The sequence below is a fragment of the Podarcis gaigeae genome, assembly GCF_964106915.1.
Source record: "Podarcis gaigeae genome assembly, chromosome: 17".
NCBI lineage: Eukaryota > Metazoa > Chordata > Lepidosauria > Squamata > Lacertidae > Podarcis > Podarcis gaigeae.
In genome coordinates this window covers 31,273,487-31,287,803 of record NC_139694.1, presented here as the reverse complement: position 1 = coordinate 31,287,803, position 14,317 = coordinate 31,273,487, and the positions used below count along the sequence as shown (strand labels likewise).

The window sequence follows — 14,317 nt, the reverse complement described above, 5'->3', positions numbered from 1 at the left end:
GAACGCTTCAAAACCGGAAAGGAGTGTTCCAGTTTTCAAACTTTTTTGGAACCCAAACATACCCGGGGGGTACACTTCCGTTTTGAGTACCACACTCGCTTGCCTCCGGACCTGGGCTCCCCTTACTCAGCGCCAGCCACTGGCGACACCCAGTACTGGAAGCGGGGGTGGCTGATAATGCAGCAACGGCAGTGGCAGAGGGAACAAGCGGCTCATAAAGGCAGCGACATCACTTGCCTGCTCAACATGGCCTTCCCTCATTCAGCACCGGCCGCGGCAGCAAAATCCGGAAGCCAAGAAGAGGGTCACTGATGCTGTAGCAACGGCGGCGGCAGAGGGACGCGGCGGCACGGGCAGCAGCGACATTGTTTGCCTGCTCAGCACAACCTTCCCTAACTCAGCGCCGGCCGCTGCGGGAAACACTCCCTAGAGTGTACACCTCTCGCAGCTGCATGGGGGGGGGGGAGTTGCACACCTCCATATCAAAGACCCCCATCTCTACTTCTGGATTTTGTTCCCACAGCCGGCACCAAGTTGGGGAAGGGCATGCTGAGCATCAATGACCCCCTTCTCGGCTTCCGGATTTTGCTGCTGCCCTGCACCACTTAGTCCCTCTGCTGCCCCAGAAGTGACTGCCTCACAGGGCACGGGACAGTGTGGGCAGGATGCTGTCATTGCCACTGCGGTAAAATTTTCAGTGAGGAGAACACATCCAAATGGCATGGGCTGCTTCTGCTTCTGCTAGCCCTGAAGAAGGTGAGGAATGGGTGCTTGGGGGGGGGGGACCAGAAAAGCTGGCCTGGGGCGGATGGAGAGAAGCCAACTGGCTCCTCAGAGAACTTTTGCCTCCCTTTCCTCCCCCTTCATACACCCCCCACACTCATGCCTCCAATGGTAATGGGTATATAACTCCAGTTTTTTAAACTGGGTGGTAGATTGCAGCCTGGTCTATTGCTTTCATTCTGTGGGTCCATGGTCTCGTTAGATACTAAAATTCATGTTAAATTGCTGTTTTAGGGGTTGTTTTTATTTGTCTGGGACAGATTAATCCATTTTGCATTACTTTCAATGGGAAAGCTGCTATGGTTTTGGAAGACATCCGGAACTGATTTAAGTTTGAGAACCAAGGTATCACGATATCTGTCACTGCACTTGTTTGAAGTGCTGCAACTCAGCAACTTAAACAGAGGAAGATTTTCACCAGCTCTAGCCAGCACTACCCCCTTCCCTTTTTCCAGTAAAAGAAAAGGCAAAAGTGTCAAGGTACTCAAAATGCCTGATTTTGCCACTAGGTGTTGCTATGGCATTAGAAGCTGGACAGTTCTTCTCGCCTCTTTCCCCCTTTAGGAAAATGCCCTCCATCAACTCACTTCAGTTTGTCTTGGATGTCTACATTTTTTAGCCTTTGCCCCCTCTGCACCAACGAACGTGGCCAAGTATGGCCAAATGAAACAAGGCACTGTTCTAAGATCAAAGTCCTACATTCCTTTATTGCAAGATAGAAAATGTGGGAAGGTGAGGTTGCATTGCATGTATTTAAAGCACAGGTGGGGAACTTGTGATCTACAGGTGCTGGACTGTTCCACCATCCCTGACCATTGGCCATGCTGGCTGCAGATTATGGAAGCTCCAGCCCAACAACATATTGGAGGGCAGAGACAGAGGTTCTCCATCTCTGACTTACAGCTTTGCTACTGTTGCAATGCAGATAAGAGATTCCACAAAGAAATCGTAATGTTGAGCAGGGATTTGAAGGAAGAGAGCTGAGAAAAGTAGTTTCAAGTGTAGGAGGCGGAAGAATTTATTTATATTGATTTATATTATATTGATTTATATAAGCAGCAAGTCTTTTGGCCAGAAGGTGGAGCCCAAAAGCCACTATGGTGGCAATTGTTTTGGCATGCATGAGTTGATAACTGGGCCTAAGGGCTTATCTCCCCAGGATGCCCAGGTCCAGGGAAACCAGGTTGGCCCACATTTTTAAACTGCTGAATCAAATGTCAGCTCATCTTAATTCTCAAAAGTACTGATCAAACCCCATCACTCAGGAATCTAGAGGGGATCAGGGCACCCACAACCCCATAACATCAACCTCTTCCCAAGGCACACATTTGACCCAGAGGTGCCGACGGAAAGGAAAAGTACACAACTTTCCTGTAAAAAGGAATAACAGAAAATGTAAGTAGAGGCATTTAGAACAAATCAAAGCAGATAATATAATACTTTTAGACCAACCCAGCAATTTCCAGTTCCTCAGGAATTCTTCAGGCTTCCTCCTCCCTCCTTCTTTGTGCATAGTTCAGCCAGAGCTACATCTCAAAGGTAGCTTTCAAACACACCAACAGTTACCAGAGCAATTCTTTTTAAAAAAATCATATTTAATAGTTAAAAATCATAAACACGCAAAAAAGCACTGTGCTACAAAATCCATTGCTAAGGCCAGCAGGAAAAGTAAAGAGTCTCCGATTAACAGACTCAAATCTCTGCCCTGCTCCCCCGGTGGGCAGCTGCTTGCATGGTATTTTGTCCTGGGACCCCCACAGAGTTCCTTGTCTTGGTATCGTCACAAATTTCTTGGTCCAAGTAAGTTAATCTTCCTGGACCTCATCTGTTTTCCTTTGGCCTCCCCTCTGGTTGTGGGTCAGAAGCTCTAAACTTGCATCCCAGTCCCAAAACAATTTCTGCAGCCACATCAAGACACAATTCCAGGATCAAATCTGCTTTCTCACTAGTACACCCTCCAGCATTTCTCTATTGAAAACAAAGACGTGATGTCCTATTCCATAATAATCATTTTATTATTTATACCCTGCCCATCTGACTGGGTTGACCCAGCCACTCTGGGTAGCTTCCAGTATATATAAAAACATAATAAAACAAATATTTAAAAACATCCCTATACTATAGGTGAAACTTGGAAAATTAGAATATTGTGGAAAAGTTCATTTATTTCAGTAATTCAACTTAAAAGGTGAAACGAATATATGAGATAGACTCATGACATGCAAAGCAAGATATGTCAAGCCTTTATTTGTTATAATTGTTATGATCATGGCATATAGCTGATGAAAACCCCAAATTAACAGTCTCAGAAAATTAGAATATTAAATGAAATCAGCAAAACAAGGATTGCAAATAGACCAGTATTGGACCTCTGAGAAGTAGAAGCATGCACATGTACTCAGTGCTTGGTTTGGGCCCCTTTTGCAAGTTTGCTGGCCAATCAAGCACAGTAATCCCATGGACATTGAACCAGGTTTTGGTACTTTTGGCAGTGTGGGCAAATGCCAAAGTCCTGCTGGAAAATGAAGTCAGCATCCCCATAAAGCTCGTCTGCGGAAGGAAGCATGAAGTGCTCCAAAATCTCCTGGTAGATGGCCGTGTGGACCCAGGACTTAATGAAGCACAGTGGACCAACACCAGCTGATGATATGGCTCCCCAGATCTCTTTTCTGATGAGAGCACCTTTTGCATCTCATTTGGAAACCCAGGACCCAGAGTCTGGAGGAAGAATGGGGAGGCACACAATGCCAGGTGCTTGAAGTCCAGTGTGAAGTTTCCACAGTCTCTGTTGATTTGGGGCGTAAATTAAAGAAGATCAGTAGAAGTTTCCTTCACAGTAGGAAGCCATACTCCACATAGCACATGCCTCTTTGGGTTGTTGCCAGTAGTGCAAAAGACTTATTTGTCATCTTCTGTTGCTTTTTCATATATTCAATTAAATTCAATTCAAAATCCTTTATTAGGCACACCACACATTAACAAACAGACATCTTATAAAAACTGTGTAAAATATGGGTACAGCAAACACAATTTATCCTAGTCCTATTCTTAACTCCCAGAAATTAAACGGTGTACATGAATAACATAATACAATATAATATAAAATAATAATACAATGCAACAACATTACCTACCATTAACAACCACTAAGTCTCCTTATCATGGCCCATTCTTCATGGACAGCTCTTAAAAATTTGGCCGCTATTAAAGTAATTTGATCATATATAAAAATATATATATTTTTATATATGTAATATGTAAAATATTTATATATGTAATATGTAAAATATATATATAAATATATATATTTTATATATAAATATATATATATACGAAAGCAAATATATATATATTATATACAATAAATATACATTGCCCGGCTGTGAGTGTGAAGGCCACCCCCTGCAAGGCCCTGTCCACCTGACCTAGGGAGCAAGGTGCACACTCACCAGCCCTACTGAAGAGGCTCCTCATGAAGCCGGAGGGACAACGCCCAGCTATTGCACACACAAAAATGTATATATATTTAAAAACCCAAAATCCCGAACAATTGCTTTAAAATGTAAAATTCCCCCTGGATGGGCATGCAGGACCCCAAAAAAGAGGATATTTCCGGGAATTCCTGGACGTATGGCAATCCTACAGCATGGCCTGAGGGTTGCTCTCTTCCAGTAGGTGAGGTGGTGGCTGTGATGATCTCAAAACTCTGAGGTTGTCAATTTGGCACATTAGTAGCACAGTGGTCAGTTCAGAGCAGACCAAACAAGTTGCTATGGGCAGCTGCAGAGATTCTATGGGGAGGAGAGCACAGAATCTTCCTTCTTCTCTGAGCCATCCTTCCCTTTCCTCATTGCAATTTGTTGGCATGGATTTGTCCATTGTACAGGAACATGCCCGCATGTTGCTAGTCCTGTATTCCAACTTCTCCACAAGAGGCTGTGTGTCTGTTCACCTCCCTCCATTTTAACTCTTGCAAGTCTGATTCTGGTCCCGAAAGCCAGGCCAAATCTGTAGCAGCTCCTCTGGCACCACCAGAGGATGCACTACCACCACCTTGGAGAGCTTGCACTTCTCATACTTGACATGGAACGTCTTGAAGAGACCCGAGGGGCTGTTTGTCATGCTGATGCCCAGCTCATACAGGCAGATTCCCATGAAGGCATCTTCCATGTTAATGACCCTGATGGTCTTTGCTACCTGGTAGATCTTCTTGGCCAGATCCCCAGAGAACACATACCCTGGGCCTGCGCAGTAGGGTGGGTAGGTCTCATTGGGGTACACCTCCCGTGGCACATACCACTTGTAGGCCTTATTACGCACTGGCTTTGAATTCCTACAGATGTACCCTGTCATGTAGTTCTTCTTGGGTGGCAGGTGAGGCTGCAGCAGCTGGGACACCATGAAGTTCACATTGAGAAAGATGTCACTGTCTGCCTTCACCATGTAGGTGGCATTGGGGCAGAACTTGCTTATCCACTCCATGCCCATCAGAGTCTTCAGGGTAAGGTTGTTGTAGGTATCCAGGAAGTCCTGCTGAATAATGTCTTTGTGGATGGAACTCTCCTCTTCCAAAAGGGCCTGGAGCGGGTATCCAAATTTTGGGTGTACACCCGTCAGAAAGAGACGAAGAATGGAAATCCCAGGCACCGAGCTCTCGTTGCCCCATGTCTGCCGGATGGCCTGCCTTGTGGCAAAATCCTGGGGCTCAGTTATCACCAGCAGGATCAAGAAAGGGCTCCTCTCCCGGCATTTCTTTGGCTCGTTGAGAAGGAAATTATAATCAGTGGAATAGACAACCTCCAAGGGATGCCGCTTGGCCACTGGCTGTGGTGGTGAAATCAGACCAGAAGGCTTGGTCTCCTTTGTCCTCTCTAGTGCAGATTCCCATTCAAATACCATGGCACTTTTATGATCGCCTGCGGAATCTGGGCCGCCCTTGAGCTTGATGTCATGCGGTGAGAAAAGCGTCTCAAGAGACTCCCATTTGCTCTTCGCAACAAGTAGGAAAAGGAAAATAGAGCAGAAGAGGACCACAGTGGGCAAATTCTGCAGCTTGGTCATGAGCATCTTCCTGGCACCTTCCATACTTTTGGTGGGCAGGAGGAGGGCACTTGCAGACTACGTGGGTGGTGGAGAGATCCTGGCCAGCTCTGTCCTGTTTCCAATGACAACCTGCAAAAGAGAAGCCCAGTGAAAGGGAGATGAATTCTGTTCTCTGTTCTCTCTCTCTCTCTCTCTCTGCGCGCGCGCACACGCACACAAGGGGAGCTTTGGGGATCAGGCTGGGCGCACGGAGAATCAGTCTGCCAACTGCCGACACACTCAAGACCTGCTAATAATACCTGCCTTCTTGCCTTTGCTCTCTGTTTCTGGAAGGAAAATATGTACTCTTGGGGATTGTACTGTATATTGGCTCCCTGCTTATTTAACTTATATGCAAAATTCATCATGCGAAAGGCTGGACTGGATGAATCCCAAACTGGAATTAAGATTGCTGGAAGAAATGTCAACAACCTCCTGTGCTTGCCCTAATTGGCAGGCTACATAGGCTATATTTGGCCACAGAATACCTTTAACGCAAAACGAAGCAATTACCAGTCCTGCCTCATAATGGGCTGAGAGTTCCATAGTTTGAAGTGAAGAAGTACTTTCTTTTATCTGTCCTAAATCTTGCAACCTTCAGCTTCACTGAACATCCACAAGTTCAAGTGTTATTAGAGAGGGAGAAAAGGCTTTCTGAATCTGCTTTCTCTATGCTATGCATAATGCTGGAAGGAGCAGGTCTACAGCTTGAGGGTACTTCTGAATTGGACCCTGTCACTCAGGAGCAATCACAATTGGTAAAACTTGGAATAAAAAGGAAGAAACCTTGCAAGAATTGACATCTTTGCTGTGATTATGCATCCAAGGCATGAGAGATTTAGATTCCCCCTAGTTTTCATTTTCTGTTTGCCCTGCCAGAGCAAGAGAACAAAATTTATTTTCTTTATAGATACATGTTCCCAAATATTTTAGTTATCAAAGGGAAACGTTGAAGCTAGCTAAGTTGCCAATCAGATTTTGCTTCAATAGTCTAATTCTCCCCAAACTTCAGGCATCATTTCCTCTGGGTTAGACAATAAAAGCACAATTTCATGTGGGAACAACGTGATCGTGTGGACTTTAACCTTGTATATCAACACTCCAAAACTTTACATTGTGTTTTATTGATGCTGTTAAGGGTTCGATGGAAAGAATATATAATAGTGGATAAACAATAAAACAATATCCAGGCAATGTTCCTCCAGCCTCCTGAGGAGCCTCTTCAGTGGGGCTGGTGAGTGTGGGCCTCACCCCCTAGGCCAGGTGGAGAGGGCCTTGCAGGGAGCGGCCTTCATGCCTCACAGTCAGGCAATTTCCCCTGGCCTCATAAAGGCAGCCCTCTTTAGGGAACCTTTTAATGATGGATGTTTTAATATATTTTTAACCTTCTGTTGGAAGCCGCTCAGAGTGGCTGGGGAAACCCAACCAGATGGGCGGGGTAGAAATAAATTATTATGATTGCCCTTCTCCAGACTTCAGTCTTGGCTCCAGTACAGATTGAGCTGACTTGCCTGTTCTGCTTCTCCACCAGAAGAGGAAACAGCTTTCTGCTGAATATGGAGAAATGGTCCAGGCACACCTGCGCTTTCTTTTGGGTGGTTCCACGTCTTTTTTCTTTCTTTTTTGCAATTTTGCCAAAAAGCTCAACAAACAACTTCCCCTCAACAAAAACCCAACAACGTTTCCCTCCCCGCAAAATTCAACAACTGCCGCCCCCCAAAGCCACTTCAGCAACTTTTGTGTCCTGATTTCCACTGTTTGAAATATGGCAACCTTAGACTAGGTCTCCTCCAGAGACAGTATAAAAACACAAGGGGCTGTGATATGAGAGACAGAGTGATCAGCCCCCAGCCCACTCACCTGCATACATCTTCTGGTCACCTTTGGTGACCAAGCAGATGGTTAAATAAATACATGCCTGCTCTATGAAACACCTTTGCCATCATCAATTTCAAAGGAAATCTCATTCAGTGCTCCAGGTATTTGTTCTCTCCCTCCTTGAGGGCCTTTCTACCCCTCTCCCATTCTTTTCTCTCAGGTGAGCACTTACCTGCCTGAGGTGCTGTTCACTCAAGGTCACCAGCTGAATACTCCAGCTGCATGTCAGCTGCAATTTACCTTTCCCCAGGGAGGGTGTGGCACAAAAGGAAGGGACAACGGCTATGTTATCCAGCTAAAACAGATGGGAGGGAGCAGGGACTCTGCTTCTAGGAGAGTCTTTTTTCCAGGACCATTGAGGCACCTGGAAGGACTCAACACCTGCATGCCAATCCCATGCTGAATCTCTCTCACACACACCAAAAAAGAAGAACAGTCCCTCAGAACCCAAAGCCAAACACAAGAACAAGATGAAAGGGAAAAATTTATTTTATATAAGTGTATTTTATATAAATGATTATTTTATATAAATTATATACATCTGCCAATGGGTGTTATCATAATGCATACCCTCCTTCATTTCTCCAAATAGGGATGCCCTGTTCATTCATTGAATAATAATAATAATAATAATACCCTGCTCTGGGTGGTTTCCAACATATAATAATAATAGCAATAATAATAAACATTAAACATTAAATGGGATGCGCGTGGCACTGTGGGTTAAACCACAGAGCCTAGGAATTGCCTATCAGAAGGTCGGCAGTTCGAATCCCCGCGACGGGGTGAGCTCCCGTTGCTCGGTCCCTGCTCCTGCCAACCTAACAGTTCGAAAGCACATCAAAGTGCAAGTAGATAAATAGGTACCGCTCTGGCAGGAAGGTAAACAGTGTTTCCATGCGCTGCTCTGGTTCGCCAGAAGCGGCTTAGTCATGCTGGCCACATGACCCAGAAGCTATACGCCGGCTCCCTTGGCCAATAAAGCGAGATGAGTGCCGCAACCCCAGAGTTGGCCACGACTGGACCTAATGGTCAGGGGTCCCTTTACCTTTAAACATTAAAAAAAAACTTCCCACTTCCGGGTCTCCACAACATGGCAGGCGGACCACAAATCTGACAGCTATGTCAGATTCGGCTTTGTGGAGTAAAGGGGAAGAGGTGATACGCCTCCCCGCAAAACCCCAAGAGGAGCATTGGGGTGTCCTGGGATCCTGCGGCTCACTGATGGCGATGCAGTGAAAGGAACAGAGTGGGGGGGAGGAGCCAAAGGCGCTGGTGAGCTAGGCACCATCACAGCTCCACAGAAGCAAAGCCTCTGATCCAGTCATTAGTGGTTACCTTTCCAGCATACTGTGCCAATTGGAAGGTGAGGAAATATTAAGGAATTAATTAATTTGCCTAATTTCGGCAAGAAAATGGGAGTGATAAAAGGAAGTCCACTCCCATTACTGGTGCTATAGGCACAAAATATATGTGTGGATGAAATTTACTTTGGAAGAGAAGTTAACTAATGAACAATTAGGATTAAAAGACTGCCCCCAGCTTCCAATTATGCCAAGATTTTCTAAAATAATGATCTTGACCTGAACTCTAGTTGAACTTGGACATAGCACATGGTGAGATTGAACTTGACTTAAAATGGAGGTTAAACCTGAGAAGATTATAAGAGTGAAGCAGGATCATCTGGATGAATTTTACCCTTACGGTTTCTATAAAATCAGCTATCCATATATATCTATATACCGTATAACCATATATCTTTATGATGATTTCTATATATTCTTTTTTTAAACATATTTTTTATTAACAAACCAATCAAATCACATTAATTCCAAATTACAAAGCCAATTTTTAAAAATTTTTGTTGGGGGTACCCATGCTTCGAGCTCAGAAAAGGGATCCAAACATCTCTCTTGCTGCTGCTTTAATATTCACAGTTCTGTCCAATCTTCTCTTTATTGTTTTTCTCATCTTCTTGTTGTTATCTGTCAGAGCCACCCGAGGTCCCAGCTCACAAGAGACCAAAATCCAGTCCAAGTTATATACAAAAGGTTTTATTGAAGAACATTGTTGTCGTTACATCCAAGCTCCGTGGCTCAGCATCTGTTACCCTTAGATGTTAGAAGTCCCCTCTGAGTCAGTCCCGCCCCTGCACCAGCTTAAGAGGCTTGTACTGCTCCACCTTTTCCTCTCCTTCCTTTTCCGCAGGGTCTTCCTGCCCCCCTGTGCTCCCTCCCTTCGGGACTCCCCCGAGGCTGAGTCTTCTGACGCCTGCTCCCCCCTCCTTCGTGCTTTGGGACCAGGCTCCTCCTCAGGGCTCTCCTCATTTCCGCGCGCCTCCACATTTGAACTTGGCGCGCGTACGTTGCCTCTGACCTTCCTTTCGACCGTTACGCTACTCTCGGTACTACACTCCTCCCCTTCCGGCAGGACGTTCTGCTCCGAACTCCTTCCCCTCTCTGCTCCCTGTTCTGCTCTTTCTGACACACTGGTAACTCCACCCCCTTCACTCCGTTCCGACGGAGAGGCCGGTCCCGATCTCCAACCCCCACTGGGGATTCCCTCTTCGTTCCCCTGCTTCTGACTGCTTCCCTCTCTACTGCCCCTTGGCCTGACCAGGGGGGCTCCCTTTTGGGAATCCTCGGATTCACTTGACGGACTCACTGACAACCTCGGGTCATCGTCGTCCTCTTCCTCGTCGCCCTGGGACCCCTCCCCCTCGCTCTCTGTCCCTGAAACCCTGACATTATCATATATTCCTTTCTTTGTGACCTCTGATAGTCTCCCAAGCGGGTTGAAAACAAATGTTGTTATATCCTGTGTGAATTTTCCGTTCCTCCAAGAGCCATATTCAAACAGACAGACGCCATTTCAGCACTTCCGTACAAAACATTCTTAAAGTCTGCCCTTTAATCCTCACAGGCCTGCACTCTCTCCTCTCTTAGGGGGTTCTGCCAGGTGAAACTCACAGTCCGATATAATAACAAAACCATGGTCTCCTCCCCCTCGATCGTAAATCTTGCCGCCAGGCCTGCCTCCTAATGAGTCTCCTTTTATAACTGCATCATTCCAAAGGCCTTTCATTCCTTTCCAAATATTTCACAAGCCATGTCTTTGATTAGTAATTCATTTCCACACAGTTCTTAATCCTCCCGCTTATAATCAGTAATTGCAACGATTCTTCGGGGGGGGGGGGGATTGTTAGGTAATCACATAAGGTAAAAAAAGAAAAGTCCCCCCATTCCGTCCCGTTCCGACATACCGACCCTTTGATGTGTCTTCTTCTTGATTTATTCCTGTTGAATCCAACACCTGGTACGGCCCTAACTGCCTGTGCCCTAGCTTCTTCTTGGCCAACGACTTGGCTGGCATCGCTTGGGCCGCTAACCACACCCAGTCCCCCACCTGGATCTCCTCCCCCGCTCTCCTGTTTTTGTCTGCCTGCACCTTATATGCTTGCTTGGCCAGCTCCAAATGTCTCCGCAACTCTTCGTGCACCTCCTGCAGCTCCGCTGCAAACTGGTCGGCTTCTTGCGGCACCCCCTCTCTCGGTGCCCCGAACCCCGGGAAGGTTCTGGGATGACGACCGTTGTTCGCGAAGAACGGCGTCACCCCCGTGGACGCGTGCTTCGTGTTGTTATAGGCAAACTCTGCCATCGGCAGGTAGTCCACCCAAGCTGCGGGTCGCTGATTGGCGTAACATCTCAGGTACTGCTGCATGATCGCGTTGACCCTCTCAGCTTGGCCGTTGGTCTGTGGGTGTCTCGCCGACGTAAGGTTGATCTTGACGTTCAGGATACCTAAAAGCTTCTGCCAAAAATTGGAAACAAACTGGCGCCCCCTGTCGGACAGGATGGACTGCGGCAGCCCATGCACCTTGAACACGTGATCAATGAAGAGTTTGGCAGTCTGTTCCGCCGTTGCCACCTTTGCGCACGGAATGAAGTGCGCCATCTTGGTGAACAGGTCCACAACCACCAGTACCGCCGTCTTCCCTCTGGAGCTGGGCAGGTCAGTAACGAAGTCCAGGGCTACCCTCTCCCACGGTTGCTGTGGCGTTTCCAGCGGTTCCAACAGCCCCGCTGGCTTCTGGTGTACTGGCTTGGACCTTTGACAAGTGTCACACCTGGCGACGTAATCCGCTACCTCTCCACGCATCCGAGGCCACCAAAAGTCCCTTGCCACCAGTTCTATTGTCTTCTCCTTGCCGAAGTGGCCCGCACTGGGGGCGTCGTGCAACTGCTGCAGAACCTTTGCGCGAAGCTCGTCGCTTGGCACGTAGAGGGCACCTTTGCGAGTTAGCAGCCCGTCGCGTAGTTGGAAATCTTCGCCACTCTGCACACCTCTGCGCAACTCCTCCATTTTGGACTGTGCGAACTGATCCACTTGCAACGCGTGTCGCACCGCGTCCAGATCTACTGTGATGGCAGCGCACGACCACGCCTGCGGTGCGAAAATGTGCCTGGCTGCTACTGGTGTCGCTTCATCGAGATATTGCGGTTTCCTGGATAGCGCATCGGCTATAACGTTGGAATCTCCGGGGATGTACTCTATCCAGAAGTCGAAATCCGCGAAGAATTCCGCCCAGCGCATGTGTCTCTGGCTTTGGAGCTTCGCCGTGCGCCAATACTCTAGGTTCTTGTGATCCGTGCGGACCTGTACTGTGTGCTTGGCTCCTATGAGGAAGTGTCGCCATGCTTTGAACGCTGCGTGAATGGCCAACAGCTCTCTGTCCCATATGGTGTAGTTTTGCTCCGCCTTGCTGAGCTATCGGGAGTAAAAGGCACCGGGTCTCCAGTTCCCATGTGGATCTTCTTGCAGGAGCACGGCTCCAACCGCCCTGTCTGACGCGTCGGTCTCTACTCGCATGGGCCTGCCTGGATCCACGTGCAGCAGCTGCTCTTCGGAGGCGAAAAGGCTTTTAAGCTTCCGAAAAGAGCGCTCCGCCTGTTCCGTCCACACGAACCTCTTCTTCTTGGAACTCAGAGTGTCCGTGATCGCTGCTGTCTCCTTTGCAAAACCTCTGATGAATTTGCGGTAGAAGTTGGCGAAGCCGACGAATCTCTGGACTTCCTTCCGATTGCGTGGGCTCTTCCAGTCCAACACCGCGCGGACCTTGACGCTGTCCATGGCCAGCCCCTTGTCAGACAGCTTGTAGCCCAGGAAATCCACCTCCGTCACATCAAACTGGCACTTCTCTAACTTGGCGTAGAGCCTGTTCTCCCGTAGTCTGTGCAGGACTTCCTTTACGTCCCTCTCGTGGGCCTCTTCCGTCTCCGAAAAGATCAGGATGTCGTCGAGGAAACACACACATTTCTTGTAGAGGAGTCCCGCTAGCACGTGATGCATAAAGGCTTGGAATACGTGAGATCCATTTTGGAGACCAAACGGCATAACTCTGTATTCATACGTGCCCAGAGGCGTGAACATGGCCGTTTTCCACTCATCGCCCTCCCGGATGCGTATGAGGTTATACGCTCCTCGCAGATCCAATTTGGTGAAGATCTTCCCCTTCCTCACGGTTGCTAGGAGATCATCTATCTTGGGCATGGGGAAGGCCTTGGGCTTGGTCATACTGTTTATGAACCTGTAATCCACAATGAGTCTTTTTTGGGACGTGTCCTTCTTCTTTACAAAGAACACAGGACTGCCCCCCACTGCTTTCGATTCCCGGATGAATCCACGCTTCAAATTGTGCTCTATGAACTCCCTGAGCTCTTGCATCTCGTCCTCAGACATGGAATACAGTTTTGCAGTCGGCAACTGCGCCCCCGGCACCAGGTCGATGGCACAATCATAAGGTCTGTGGGGCGGCAACTGGTCAGCTTCCTTCTCGCAGAAAACCTCCAGGAACCCTTCGTACTTGCTAGGTACTGCCTGCACCATGCCAAGTCGCAGCTGGTGCTCAGCCCCCTCCTCCTGGCAGGACTGGATGCAATTTTGAGCACAGTACGATGAGCAAAAGGTGATCTGGCGTTGGTACCACGCTACAGCAGGACTGTGTCTCTCCAGCCAACTCATGCCTAATACTATAGGCGTGTCAGACAGTTGGGTGACATTGAAGCTAATGACTTCTCGGTGATCTCCTATCCGCATCACCATGGGAGGTGTCTGTTGCACAACTTGCCCTCCTAGCAATTTCCTGCCATCCACCGTGACTACGTTCAGAGGCGTTGTGGCGGGCAGAAGCGCTATGCGATGCTGCTTGACGAATTGCATCCCCACGAAATCGGCGTTGCTCCCCGAATCGATCGTGAGGGGCACTTCTAGGGTGGTCCCATTTGGCAACTGAAGTGTTGCAGTGAGCTGCACCGCTGGCTTGGGTGGTAAAGGGTCTGTGGGTTGCAAAGACGCTGGGGACTGTTCTACAGATTCGCCTGGCTGAGCCCCAGCAATTCTGCTTGCAGCCAGGCATTGTCGTTTCCCTGAGGTTCCTCTTCCTGGATCACTTCTGCAGCTACCGTCGCTAAAGCTGCAGTGTGTTTCTGGAGCCTCTGGGGGCACTCTTTCGCCATGTGCAGTGCACTGTCGCAGATGTAACACTTCCTGGTCCCTCTAAGAGGCTTCGCCTTTA

General features: G+C 47.9%; 1 pseudogene across 1 annotated transcript; it reads right to left on the bottom strand.

Annotated features, from left to right (window-relative positions):
• Positions 1 to 3,583: 3,583 nt before the first annotated feature.
• On the bottom strand, positions 3,584 to 5,918 carry LOC310834947 (beta-1,3-galactosyltransferase 2 pseudogene; annotated as a pseudogene). The gene is made up of 2 exons (XR_014568634.1): positions 4,144 to 5,918; positions 3,584 to 3,701 (listed from the first exon to the last, which is right to left on the bottom strand). The product of XR_014568634.1 is annotated as a beta-1,3-galactosyltransferase 2 pseudogene (transcript).
• Positions 5,919 to 14,317: the final 8,399 nt, after the last annotated feature.